Genomic DNA, 15,388 nt, shown 5'->3' with positions numbered 1-15,388 from the left:
CCTCATTGCCGTATGGCATGCTCCTTACCTGTGTATTTCGCCACTTCGGTATCACTCTGGAGAGTGAGGCAACCGACACTCCCACCGCTCCTTTTGATGATCGGACCTTCCGGCGCATGGCACTTGCGAATCAAGAAGTTGCCGTTGACCCTGATGAAGAAGTTGCCGTAGACCCTGATGAAGAAGAAGACGAGGACGCTCCGGACACTGAGGCCCCTGCGGCGCCCTATGCCTCTTCGGATTTGTCTCAGGGTTTCGCAGCCATGCAGGAGGCCCTTGAGCGATCTATGACCACACAGTTTGAGCGGCTCACTACCCATGTTGACACAGAGATGTCTACGCGTTTCCAATCGCTCTCGACTCACGTTGACGCCCAGTTCTCTACCCTTTATCAGTACCTCACCGGTGGTCCGTCGAGTAAGCACCCGGGCAATTCCTCTTCTTATCCGCCACCACCTCCTCCAGACCAGTAGATGGATGCAGTTATTTGCTGATGGCTCAATTTTTTTGGTCCGACTCCTTTGCTATATTGTGAGTCTCTTTCTGGATGTTTTGGGCTGTATTAGCTTTATATTTCTACAGCTGCTATATGATGGTTGGATATTTTTGGAGCTTTATATTTCTACAGCTGCTATATGATGGTTGGATATTTTTGGAGCTTTATATAGCTTTATACTTTTTGACAGTGAGTGTGCTTGATCAAGGATACCCATTTTAGGCAGAACAAAACTTGCATTCATAATTGCCCCCATTTGCAAATGGCATGAAAGTAGCATCTAAAATGAAACCTGTGTTGCAAACTTCATTAATCAACCATTTTGTACGTACAAATTGAAGGCTGTACATTATAGGGTATCAAACAGTAAAATTTCTCAAAAATAGACTACACATAATTCTAGGCCATTCCCATATAACTTCATAATCTTCAGATGAATCCAAACTTCTGAATTGCGCAGTGCTTCATTGGTCCTTAGACCAGAAGTTTTCGATAAAGCATTAGATGACGACCCTCCAAACAGTTTCTATCAACGAAATCCAAGTCCCTTCAATTCAAATGATCCGAAAAATAGAACAAAAGAATCCTACTTAAAAGAACGGAGGCGGGCGGGATAGGACGGGCCTGCAATCAAATTTAGTAGAATAGTTTCAAGATGGGGCACGGATTGTATTGAGGATCATAATATAAGAGTAAACAGAAGTTCAAAAATTACATACCAATTTTCCATTGCTGCGGAAGGCCCGATTGTGACCACGTTTGGTTGAGGAGTTACGATGGGCGGATTCTTGCACGATCTCTTATTATGTCCAAGTTGACGGCAAATACCGCACTTATGGTGCACTCCTCTTTGCATCCCTCTCTCCGTTCTCACTTTTTTCGGTCGGCCTGGCTGTCGTCTTGATTTTGGCGGCAATACCAACGGCAAAGGATGGGTACACTCCGGCCATTGCGATCGGTCTAACGTGGGATAAATTGCTCCATCGTAAGTCCTCCGATACGTATCGGCATGATACCATTCCCCGCAGTAACTGTATGGGTCTCGTTGGTCCAGTCCCATGGCTGCTATTGCATGGGAGCACGGCATTCCCATCGTTTGAAACAAACGACACGTACATGTTTTCTTTTCTAAGTCCACCTCATCAACGTGGTACTTGGACTTCACCTCATATACGGTCCAACCACACTGGTGCGCCATATAAGCACCTGCTAGAATACATTGTTCGGCCAACCAGTCTTCCGCGTTTGGGGTCAAACGAGTCGTCCACTTCGTACCTGCCTTCTGACGGTACTGAAAGAAGTCAGATAGTTTCCATCTTGTCTGTTCCACAAGTGCTGCAATAGGCAGCTCCCTTGCGCCCTTTAAAAGTGCATTGAAGCTCTCAGCCGCGTTAGTTGTCAGCACGTTATATCTACAACCTTCAAAATAAGAGCTGGCCCAATTTTGTTTAGGAATCTCCGATATCCATTTCTCTGCACTTTTACTCATGGTTTTAATACTCTCCATCGCATCCTTAAAAACACCCTCCCTTAGGGAATATGCAGCATTCATAAAAAGTTTCCGCAGATCTTCACTCTTAAATTTTCCATGGAAGTTGGCACTGAGGTGGTGGATGCAATAGAAATGGTACGACCCTGGGAGAGCTTCCGCTACGGCTCTAGGCAACCTCTTTCATTTCGTCCTGCCGAAATGAAATTCTGACGGAACAAATGCAAAAACCATACCCAGCTTTCATACGTCTCGGCCTCGACTACTGCAACTGCCAGCGGGAATAACCCATTGTTGCCATCTATCGCAGTTGCGGCTAGTAGAGTCCCCATGTACTTCCCCCGCAGATGGGTCCCATCAATTAGGGCGAGGGGCCTAACTATTCGATTGAACGCACTAATGCTAGGGCCAAATGACCAAAAGAAACGCCCAAATGTATCATCCCCTCTTGGCCGCAGGTCTCGAGTTCGGCACAACTGCACTACTGTGCCAGGATTCCTTCTTACCAACTCATCAGCATATGCAGGCAGGATGCGATATGACGCTTCGGCATTCCCACACATAATTTCCTGTATGATCATCTTTGCCATGTGGGCTTTTCGATACGACATTGTTATACTCCAGTGGGCCTTGATGTACCGTCTTATCATAGGAGCCCTAACATCTTCTGGGCTTTCGAATAAGGCTAGAGAGCACTCAGCAGCCCACTTTGCTGTGGCCATGGGATGATCGTTCCCTTTCATTGTGCTTGAGCATGTGTGCTGAGGGATAAATGTTTTTACCTTAACATAATATGTATAAGTGGTCCCTGTGATACGCCATGGGCATGTACGATCCTTGCATCTAACGCCGTACTTTGTGGGATTTGTCTCTTGTGGGACAAACACAAACCGATGCCGGATTGCGTACTCTGTGACTTTCTTCTGAAAGACTTTAAGATTTGGGAAGATTGCCCCGACCGTGAAATCCTCAGGTCCCACGATCACATTTACTTCATCACCCCCTACAACCATTTCATCTGCTTCCATCGGCTGCCTTATATTGGTATTTCCCAAAGCATCGCCTACATAATTACTAGGTTCATCCTCCTCCTCATGACCCAATTCATCATCGTGACCGAAGTCCTCTTCATCATAACGGAATTCCTCTTCATCATAACCGAAGTCGTCTTCATCATAACCGAAGTCCTCTTCATCGTCGTCATTACTGCCATCGTTCGGTCGAACCAAATCAATATCATGAATATCACCTCCAAAATCCCTACAGAAGTCCCAATCGTTTATGCCTGGTTGGCTTTTCTCAAAGTCGGTCTCAATCGCGCTGGTCTCATTCAAAGTGGGATCTTCAAAATCCTGATTCAAGTCCACTTCATACCTGCAGATCGGTAGCCAATTAAAGTTAAAGTAATTGATGATCCAATGAAAGGAATGAATATTAATCGCACCCAACGTTCAATACTATAATTTACCGATGTATGGTATGAATACCGCCAAGCGTTCTTTTCTCTTTTCGACCAACGGCCGTTACAATCGGTGATGCAGAAACCACGGGGACAGTACTAATATTCGGCCTCGAAGCCTCTGCAAATGAGGAAGGAATCGTAGGCTCCGGAGAATTGTTCCCTCCGAATCTGAACTCTTTAGTTACATATAGGCTCACAGTGTTAATGACCGTACTATCAAAGAGCATCATTACTAGATCAAGGTCGTTGTCATCTTGAATATCATATAAGATGATATGAGATGAGTCGAAAACATATCGACACTTTATAAATAGAGAAACGTCACTTCTATTGGTCCCAATTTTCCTATGAATTAGATTCTCAAAATCTCTATATTTTGCTCTCCGACCAACAATAAGAGGCAACATCTTGCCGCCCACGTATTCAAATGATAGCACATCCTTTAGAGTGCCGTCGATGTGTAAGACAAAAGAAGCCCTTCGTTCCTCTCTCCTGTAAAGACAAAATTAAACACTTATTAGAAGTTGTTTAATGCAATTTAAATGTGCTAAAAATGGAAATAGAGGAGAATGGAAAGGGAACTACATACCTTTTCATGGAAGGGAGGTTAGTATTGGTGCAATGCAATAGAATGATACTTTGGAGTGAACCAGTCGAATGGTGGTTTATGCCCCTACAAAGGAAGCAATGGAATGGGGTGTAAACAAATAATGTGTGAGGAATTATTGATTTAAACCATTCATATTTGAAAAATGAGGGGTTTTCTCAACTGAGTTCTAAATTATTAGGCGTGTAAACCAATGATATCCCACACATTATTGGTTTAAACAATTGATTGTTCAAACTTTAGGGTTGTAAACCAATAATCTGTGAGAAATTATTGATTTAAACCATTGATATTTGAAAATTTAGAGGTTTTCTCAACTGAGTTATAAAATATTAATGGTTTAAACGAATGATATCTCACACATTATTGGTTTAAACAATTGATTGTTCAAATTTTAGGGTTGTAAACCAACAATCTGTGAGAAATTATTGATTTAAACCATTGATATTTGAAAATTTAGAGGTTTTCTCAACTGTGTTATAAAATATTAGTGGTTTAAACCAATGATATCTCACACATTATTGGTTTAAACAATTGATTGTTCAAACTTTAGGGTTGTAAAGCAATAATCTGTGAGAAATTATTGATTTAAACCATTGATATTTGAAAATTTAGAGGTTTTCTCAACTGTGTTATAAAATATTAGTGGTTTAAACCAATGATATCTCACACATTATTGGTTTAAACAATTGATTGTTCAAACTTTAGGGTTGTAAAGCAATAATCTGTGAGAAATTATTGATTTAAACCATTGATATTTGAAAATTTAGAGGTTTTCTCAACTGTGTTATAAAATATTAGTGGTTTAAACCAATGATATCTCACACATTATTGGTTTAAACAATTGATTGTTCAAATAATCTGTGACAAATTATTTGAAAAATTAGCTGTTTTCTCAACTGAGTTGTAAAATATTAGGTGTTTAAACCAATGATATCTCAACTTCTTACAAACTGTAGGTTTAAACCATTGATTTTGCAGAAATTACGAATTTTCCAATTGATTTTCTACAAAATTGTGGTTTAAACCATGCAGATTATGGGTTTCAAAATATACTTCTGACAAACTATTGCTTTAAACCATCTCTTAAACCATTGATCTTTGAAAAATGAGAAAATATATTAAGGGTTTTAAAAAACGATTTTTCACAAATATTGATTTAAACCATTTTTCCAAAACTCTATTGGGTTTTACCTATTGATCTTTGACAAAAGAGAAGGAGAAAGTCACGGTGAGGCCATTTCCGAAAAAAAAAAACCCATCTCAAAAAAATAAACTCACAGTCAGAGGGGTACCAGCCTCTTTTGTGCCGGTGGCGGGGAGAGAGAGGACCGGCGAGAGAGGTAGAGAAGACCGGCGAGAAGACCGCCGGAGAAGACCGCCGGAGAGGGAGAGAGAGGTGGGTGGGTAAAGTGCTTCGCTTTTCTGAAATTTATATTTTCAACAGCTGAAAGTAATCATCATAGTTCTCAGTTGATTTGATAGGGGAGAGAGAGGGAGAGAGAGAGAGGGAGAGGGAGAGAGAAGAAAAACGTATGTAAGGAAGGGTATTCTCGTCAAAGTCACTCTATATTAGTCATTTTCAAATCTCCCCTCTGGACACGTCATTATCATAATAAAGGCCTTTTTTTTGGTCATTTTCTCAAAAAAAAACTATTCAGTGTTATTTTTATATTCTGTTTAAGTTATTATATGATGAGATATTTTAAATATTTGTTTACTGTAGTTTTTTTATATGTAATTGTGTAACCTTGGATAGGATAGAAAGGAAGAAAATGATTCACGTGGACGAACCCAACAAGAGCCATGATTAGAGCCGGGAAGATTCATCTTCTTCATGAAATTCTTCTAATGGATTCATTTAGCCGACCCCAACTAGTTTGGGACAAAGGCTTTGTTGAGTTGAGTTGAATTGTGTGCACATGTGAAGTCCGGTATTTTTCAAAAGGTCCTAGGGTGTCCACTTCCTAAAATGATCCAAACAGTTCAATACAGGACCCACAACATAACTAGAGTTTTCTACAATGTGCAGTCTCAATACAAATCGGAGGGTTGGGATCATCCTATGTTGATGATTTACGAGGTATGGCCTATTTAAGTTGTGGCCCAAAAGATGAATGGTTGCGATCATCCCATGAAGCCGGTCACAAAATCATTATGAAAAATATTGGACTTCACACACCTGTGGCATACAAAATCTCGATATATGGTTTGATTGCACTAAAAGAGTACCAGTAAGTGTCTGATGTTGCTGAAGTTGAGTGTGTACGTTGCAATTTTGGGCATTGGGGGGCAATCAGTAAGTCATTGAGAGACAAAAGTATTCTCAAGAGGTGACATTTCTACTAATTGAGTTATATGATGTAAACCATGAGAAGATTTCTATTAAAATGGATGATTTACAACTAATCCTTTTGCTGGAATTTTGCGGAGAAGTTTGGAAAGGAAATTTTTTTGTAAAATTGCCTATATTTTTTTTCCTATGAAGAAAGAATAACTTGAACCAACATTGTTCAATTTTTATCTAGAGGGACCTTCAATTTATGATGAAATTCCTCTAAATTAACCATAATCATATTATTTCCTTCTAAATTGTGGACAGGAAAATATTTTCCAGAGAAAAAATATTCCATTAGAAATGTTTTTCTCGCAATTCAAAGAGGGACTTAGTGAGTGTTGTTTATATTTACTACTCAAGGATACAAGCATAGAAAGAGAATAATGACAAGATTTAAATTATCAAATCAAAGCTAGTTGCCTAAACTACAATCTAATCATTATCTCCAGAAATTGACTTGTGTTTGATTACTATAGAATATCCCCAATTAAATTTCCTCAATCTGATTTGATGTTTGCTATTCACTGAAGATGTTGATATTGCTGAAGACGCCTGTTGTTGAAGAATGTGTTGCTTGGAAGATGAGCTGCAAAGAGTCTCAATGGACTTCTAATCACAGTGAGAGAAGAGAACCATTCTAAATCATCTGATTTAATCAGCGATTTGCCTACACTGCATCAAAAATAAAATAAGTATAAATCATCATTCAATTAGCATAAAGGTGAGAAGAATACCCGATGAAAATCCGAATAAATCTCAAATTTCGTATTGAAAGCCCATTACTTTAGTAAACCCAATTAGAATTACAAATTAGAAAAACAGAAAAGAAGAACCAATTAGAACAAAAACAAGACAAAAAAATGAAACAAAAAATTGAAGAAAATAAAACACTTACTTGGTAGATCCCAAGGTTCACATTTGCAGACGTCTACTTTTGAAATCACCCTGGCAGTCACCTCCACATCTTGTCTCCGCCCTTTAATCTTCCTCATAAGGTAGAAATTCACAAGTTGCTCGTCGCTCGGATGAAATCCTTCGAATCCACATAGAGATTCTATAGACATAATAACCATCTTTTCCAAAATGCATGACAAAAAAAAAGGAGAGAAAGACCACACAGAAATCCTTTATGAAAACATAAAAAAAACTCAGGAAAACAACAACATTATTATAATCCGATGACTCTACTCCCTTTTCAGTAACCCTATACTCGTGAAAGATCCAATCAGTCTTCTCGCCGTTTGGAGCATGCCCTCTGTAGAAAACAGTAGTCTTCTTGATACCAACAGTTACCCACAGGATTTGATCTCTCAATCCTTTCTCGTTGCTTTCCAGTACTCAGCCCCTGTTGCCTTGTTACGGTTTCCGTTTGGATACGTTTGATCGCAGGGAGAGAAGAACCATTCCAGATCATCTTATTTAATTAGCGATTTGCCTGCACAGCATAAAAAAAGAAGTATAAATCATCATTCAATTAGCATAAAGGTGAGAAGAGTACCCGATGAAAATCCGAATAAATCTCAAATTTGGTACTGAAAGTCCATTACTTTAGTAAACCCAATTAGAATTACAAATTAGAAAAACAGAAAAGAAGAACCAATTAAAACAAAAACAAGACAAAAAAATGAAAGGAAAAAATTGAAGAAAATAAAACACTTGGTAAATCCCAAGGTTCACATTTGCAGACGTCTACTTTTGAAACGAGCATAAGTCATGATAAAGGGTCCTGGTCTCGGAAGAGATGCAGCATTACGAGCCATTCGTAAAGGTTTTTTTCTCTGAAAGGTAGACTTTATAAAAACAACAAGACTGTAACTATAAAAAAATGATACAGAAATTATTTGCTAGTGATAAGCCTAGGCATGTTCCGGACAAAATTCTACTTAAAACTGAATGAAAATAGAAGCAGATGATCGAGTAGGAAAGAAGAACAAATCTCTGCGATGTGAAGAAGAAAAATCACGGGCAGAAAATAATCTAAGGCTCTGAATTCGCGCAGAAAAATTACAGTCATAAATTCTGTGCTCCATGGTCTGCCCACAGTCCTTGTATAAAAACTACAACAACTCCAAATCATACTCACACCCTAACTACAATCATATTAGGCATAAGGATTGGATACCCTAATGCAAATAGACAACTAAGTCTTGAGTTTCTGAGTTAAACTCAGAAAATAAGAACTTTTGAGTGCAAACATATCATAAAATAACTCAAAACTATTGAACTGACTTAGAGACCCTGGCAATCATGTGACCAGCACCAAAACAGACTAAAATGGAAACTAAAGAAGACCCAGCAATGGCGGAGCCAGGTTTTATGCATAAGAGGGGCAAAATAAGATAATATTTTTAATCCAAAAAAACATTACATTGTCAATAGCACATTATCTTTAGTATTTTGGACAGCCCTCTTAACTAAAATAGTTAACCTATTCAGCAGAGGAGGCTTGTCTGTATCAACCAAGCAAGACCCATATGCCAATTTATTTACACAAATGCCATTGCCATTCAAAACTGTCCTAAAATTCAGTTGATGAGGCTTACCTGTATCAGTTTCAGCAGACGTTTGTTGCATGTGAGATTTGGGTTGTGAATCTCTTTCACAAAACTGCCCAAGAGGACTGGATTTTTTTGCCATTTTTGAACTCAAGGTGAGAAGTGTTTATTGTTAACGGCAACTACAACTATGCACTTATTCTCTATATATCTAGTTGCTTATTTCACAGATTCGTTGCCTATTTCACAAATTCATTATATGGCTTATTGCATGTTTCACTCATGCAACACATGTCCTGTATAGTTTCTTACTTATTTAGGATGTAATTCTCTTTACTTGATTTCCCAAATCAAGGGATTGTATATCTATGAATATGTAACTTGTGAATACAGAAAATACATTCGGTGAACGCAATATACTCTTCTTCTCTATTTGCACAGTACTTGACATGGTATCAGAGCCATAAGGCTCGATCCGTTCTTCTCTCCGGCAATCCGTTCTTCTCTCTGGCAATCAGTTCCTCTCCTGCAACATCCATCTCTTGTTGCGAAATCTGCCCACCGTGAGAACCTGCAACATCCATCTCCTGTTGCGAAATCTGCCCACCGTGAGAACCTGCAACATCCATCGTTCCAGCCCTCTTGATTTATTAAAGGCTTCCTATCTGTCCCCCCACGGTGCCAAGGAGATCTAAAGGCTACTTGTTGTGAATCATCTCATTTCAATCCGAGTTCGCTCTACAGTACTCACTTGCTCAATTTATTGAATTTCTTTGAAATAATGACTTCTGAAATCACCCAACCCGTTGCTGTTAAATTGGATGGAACAAACTATAGCCATTGGTCTTTTCTTATGCGAAGTTTTTTTAAGGGAAAAGGCCTTTGGAAATATGTCACAGGCGGTATTAAATCACCTAAAACGGATGATCCTAAATTTAATGAGTGGGAAATAAACAACAATAAAATTCTTACCTGGATTGCCAACACTGTCATTCCGTCCATTAGTATGCAATTTGGCCGATTTGAAACTGCTAAAGATGTATGGGATTTTTTGTTGATGACTATTCTCGATATACTTGGCTTTATCTGTTGCAGTCTCGTTCTGAGGTTTTACGTGTTTACATTGAATTTACTACTATGATAAAAACTCAATTTTCCAAATCTATCAAAATATTTCGTTCGGACTCTGGTGGAGAGTATATGTCAGTTGCATTTCATGCATTTCTTAAGACTGAAGGCACTCTTTCACAATTATCTTGTACCAATACACCTAAGTAGAATGGCATAGCAGAACACAAACATCGTCATATTATAGAAACTGCTCGAACCTTACTTCTCTCCTCTTCTGTTCCTCGTAAGTTTTGGGGAGAAGCTGTTCACACTTCAGTGTATCTCATTAATCGAATACCCTCATCTGTCACTGCTGGCATATCTCCTTTTGAACCCCTCTATCACTCTCTTCCTGATTACTCTGAACTTCGAGTGTTTGGGTCCACATGTTTTGTACTTCTTCCTACACGGGAGCGACATAAGTTAAGTAAAAGGAGTGCTATTTGTGTTTTCTTAGGATATGGTATTCAACAAAAAGGATATCGCTGCTACGATCCTGAAGCAAATAAATTACGCATTTCTCATCATGTTGTCTTTTGGGAGAAAATACCATTTTATTCCCTATCCTCCACTCCATCCACTGAAACTTCTCGACTTATGGATCTCTTTCCCGATGCTCCTAATAGTCATTCTGATACTCCGTTTGATACTTCTTCTGAGACTCTTGATATTTCTAACAGTTCTCTGAATAATCATATGCCTGTCGATTTCACTATTGACCATTTTACGCCTGATATCAACACCACTGCCTCTACAAGTGATCCATCGCCAATTGCTCCTACGCATCGCTACCCACAACGAGAGCACCATCCTCCAACCAAGCTCAAAGACTATCATTGTTTTTTGTCTTCTATTTTGTCTCTTCATGAGCCACATTCTTATCGAGAGGCTGTCTCTAACCCAAAATGGCAGCTTGCTATGACAGAAGAGCTCACAGCATTGCAGAACACTCATACCTGGGATCTTGTAGATCTTCCTCTTGGAAAGTTTGTTGTTGGATGCAAATGGGTTTATAAGATCAAAACCAAATCAGACGGATCTATTGAACGTTACAAAGCCCGCCTAGTTGCTAAAGGCTTTACCCAAGAAACATTTGCCCCTGTTGCTCGTATGACGACTGTACGCACTCTTATTGCTGTTGCGTCTACCTGACATTGGTCGTTGCATCAAATGGATGTTAAAAATGCTTTTTTGAATGGTGCTCTTCAAGAAGAAGTCTACATGCAGCCTCCTCCCGGTCTCGCACACAAGCCTCGACAAGTTTGTAGACTTCGTCGCTCTTTGTATGGTCTCAAACAAGCCCCTCATTGTTGGTTTAAGAAATTCCGCATCGCCATTCTTTTCTATGGTTTTTCAAAGAGTGCTTATGATTCTGCTATGTTCATTCGAAGAACTTTTCATGGTCTTGTTCTTCTACTTTTATATGTTGATGATATGGTTATCACTGGTAATGATTTGGGGGGAATCCATGATACCAAGCTCCATCTACACAAATGCTTTGAGATGAAAGATCTTGGCACCCTTCGTTACTTTTTCAGGATAGAGGTTGATTCTATGGAAACTGGATACTTCCTTTCTCAAGTGAAGTATGCATCTGATATTCTTAGTCGGGCCGGTCTTACTGATGCTAAGATAGTTGACACCCCTCTTGAGTTAAATGTAAAGCTTAGACCTTCTGATGGCAACCTTCTTTCAAATCCTACCTTGTATCGCCAGCTGGTCGGGAGTCTCAACTACCTCACCATTACCAAACCTGATATCAGTCATACCGTTCACATTGTCAGTCAGTTTATGGCCGCACGTCGCTCTGTCCATTATGCCGCTGTTCTTCGGATTCTACGATACCTTAAGGGGACGTTGTTCCAAGGGTTATTTTACTCTTCAAAATCGCCGCTTACTCTTTGAGCATACTCTGATGCTGATTGGGGCGGTGATGTTGTTGATCGCCGCTCCACAACTGGGTTCTGTATATTTCTTGGTGATTATCTTATCTCTTGGAAAAGCAAGGAACAAACAGTTGTTTCTCGCTCTAGTGCTGAATCAGAATATCGTGCACTTGCTCACTCTACTACATAAATTATTTGGTTACGCTGGCTTCTCAGTGACATGGGTGTTCTTCTCTCTCATCCCACTCTCCTCTTCTGTGATAATAAAAGTGCTATTCAAATCGCTCACAATAATGTCTTCTATGAGCGTACCAAACATATTGAAATTGACTGTCATTTTATTTCGGATCATGTATTAAGGAAGACGATATCCTTGCCCTTCATACCATCAGAAGAACAGGTCGCAGATTTGTTTACCAAATCTCATTCATCCCCTCGCCTAAGATTTCTTATTTCCAAACTTCAAATGCATTCAAAAGCATCTTGAGTTTGCTGGGGTGTGTTAATGGCGACCACAGCTATGCACTTATTCTCTATATATCTAGTTGCTTATTTCACAGATTCTTTGCCTATTTCACAGATTCATTATATGGCTTATTGCATGTTTCACTCATGCAACACATGCCCTGTGTTAGGCCTAAAATCGGTAACAGGTTATGGTAGGGCTGGGTGGTCCGAGCTAACAAGCCACGACTGAGGGGCTGGTCGAGTCCTGCGCTGCACAAGAGTACAGACAAGAAAGAAAAGAGTCAGAGGACCAACCCGGAGTGATACTCCGGACGGGCGCTTCGACACTCAAGTCAGTATGAGCAGGAGTGCAGAGCAATGTCAGAGCAAAAACTTAGAGTTTTGGTTCTCAGATTTCCAGGGCCCTCACCTTAGTACAAGTGAAGGCTATTTATAGTGATTCTGAGCCACCTGTCTAGGACAGGTGGTAGTTCTGAGCCACCTGTCCAAGACAGGTGGTGGCCTCTGTATGGACCAGGTCTCATACCTAAGGAGGGCAGGTGGAGGTCCCTGATTGGTCCAGGTGCCACACCTAGTGGAGACAGGTGTTGGCCTTCCAACGGTCCTTGTGAGGGCCACATGCCAACAGCTAATTGGATGCTGAGTTCGGACCCCTCAGTGCTGAGTCCGGATTCCCTCAGTGCTGAGTCCGGATTCCCTCAGTGCTGAGTCCGGACCCCATCAGTTGCCCCCTGGTTCTTCAAGCCATGAAAGTGGCTAGAAGAAGCAAAGAGAAGGTAAGGACAGCGTCGGGCCGGCCTTAAGGCCTCCAGGCAGCTTAGGCCGGGCTCAGACTCAGCTAGGAGAAATAGTGGCCGGACAGGAGACTCCGGGCGCCCTGGCCTGGCCTTGGAGTTTGGCCTGAAGGAATAAGGCCGGGCAGAAGGCATTCGGCTATCCAGTACGGCTAAATTTTTGACCAGAGGTCTGGGCGGCCAAGCTTCCTGGACGTCCTTGGTTCAGGAGGTTATGTGGTCCTGTTCGGCTAAGGCTGTGAACGGCCAGCCGGGCAGGTCTTTGCTTGCAGCGCTTTTTGTCGTCTAGCGCTTTTGTCGTCTAGCGAACGCGCCATATCCTGTCCGGACAGCCGGACAGGTCTTTTGTCGCCTAGCGCTTTTGTCGTCTAGCGAACGCGCCATATCCTGTCCGGACAGCCGGACAGGTCTTTTGTCGTCTAGCGCTTTTGTCGTCTAGCGAACGCGCCATATCCTGTCCGGACAGCCGGACAGGTCTTTTGTCTTCTGAATGCGCCATATCCTGTCCGGACAGCCGGACAGGTCTTTTGTCTTCTGAATGCGCCATATCCTGTCCGGACAGCCGGACAGGTCTTTTGTCGTCTAGCGCTTTTGTCGTCTAGCGAACGCGCCATATCCTGTCCGGACAGCCGGACAGGTCTTTTGTCGTCTAGTGCTTTTGTCGTCTAGCGAACGCGCCATATCCTGTCCGGACAGCCGGACAGGTCTTTTGTCTTCTAGCGCTTTTGTCGTCTAGCGAACGCGCCATATCCTGTCCGGACAGCCGGACAGGTCTTTTGTCTTCTAGCGCTTTTGTCGTCTAGCGAACGCGCCATATCCTGTCCGGACAGCCGGACAGGTCTTTTGTCTTCTAGCGCTTTTGTCGTCTAGCGAACGCGCCATATCCTGTCCGGACAGCCGGACAGGTCTTTTGTCTTCTAGCGCTTTGGGACCTGTGCCTTGTATTTAATGCAAACGGCGCATTTAATGCGGACGGCGCATTTAATGCGAACGGCGTATTTAATGCGACAGGCGACGTGGCGCACTCCGGCTGGCGGGAAAGGGGCGGGATTTTTCCCGCTCTTCCCAACCTCTCTATAAATACTGAAGTTTACTCTTCATTTCTTACTTTTCATCTTTTACTCTCCTCTCTTCTGTTCGGCTATTCAAGTTTTCTGCCCGCTTCGGATCAGTGAGCCCGGAGGTCCTCGTCCAACACTTCAGTTCGGTAATCTTTTTTAGCTTTTCTTTTCTTCCCTTTTTTATGTCTAGCACTAGTTCGGAGACGGACTCCAGCTCAAAGGAGTCCGGTTCGACCAGTACCACCACGGGGTCCGGGGCGTCGGAGAGGGCGGTGCCGGCCTCACCTATAGTGGAGGCCGGTATTGAGGGCGAAGAGCTAGTAATCGTAATAGACGAGGAGAGCGGTGAGAAAATGAGTGTGGACTTAGACACAATCCCGGCCTGTGGGGACGGACCGGACCGGGTAGAAACCAGCGACGATGATGAGGACGTCGAAGCGGCAGTTCCTCGATCGTCGCGCATGCCAGTCGAGGTGATAGCGGAGGCACAGATGGAAGCCAACCCACAGTATAACATCGGGGCCCTATACGAGGTGAACCATCTGTGGCCGAACAGGCTTCAGATCGTCAGGGACAAATACTGTATTCCTAGCCGGTACATTCTGAGGGCGGCTGTCGAAGGGGATCGGGCCAGTAACGATAGTGCAGACCTCTGCGTATATGAAGAGGCCTTACGGGCCGGGCTTAGGCTCCCCTTCCACCCCTTTTTTGCGGACGTACTGAATTATTACGGGCTGGCAGTTACACAGGTCGTCCCAAACTCTTGGAGAACGCTGGTCGGCTTCTTGTACCTTCTTGAAGTCCGGCTCCGTAGGAACCCCACCGTGCCCGTCTTCAGGATGTGTGCGCACCTGAAGAGGCATAAGGACGGCGGCTGGATCTACATTAGCCAGAGGCCTGAAATGAGGATGATCACTGGGATACCTTCTTCCATTCACACATGGAAGAACAGGTTCTTCTATGTAAAGGACACCGTGCCGGGCTCGCACTGGCCGTTCTCATTACAATGGAGAACGCCGGACACTCGCCGCCTTAGTAAGAAACCAGCCCTCGAGGACTATGACCATATGACCTTCGCTCTGATCAAAGAAGAGCTCAAGCGAGGTCCAATACACTGCTCAGAGTTCGAAGAAGAGGCCGAGCTGGTCGCACTCGGGGTCAGTCGTGCGACGCCGGCACGTA

This window comes from Tasmannia lanceolata, unplaced genomic scaffold, assembly GCF_043159265.1.
Source record: "Tasmannia lanceolata isolate RefF3 unplaced genomic scaffold, GAP_Taslan_0.1 ptg000026l, whole genome shotgun sequence".
Classification (NCBI taxonomy): domain Eukaryota; kingdom Viridiplantae; phylum Streptophyta; class Magnoliopsida; order Canellales; family Winteraceae; genus Tasmannia; species Tasmannia lanceolata.
Note: the sequence above shows the minus strand (reverse complement) of the source record.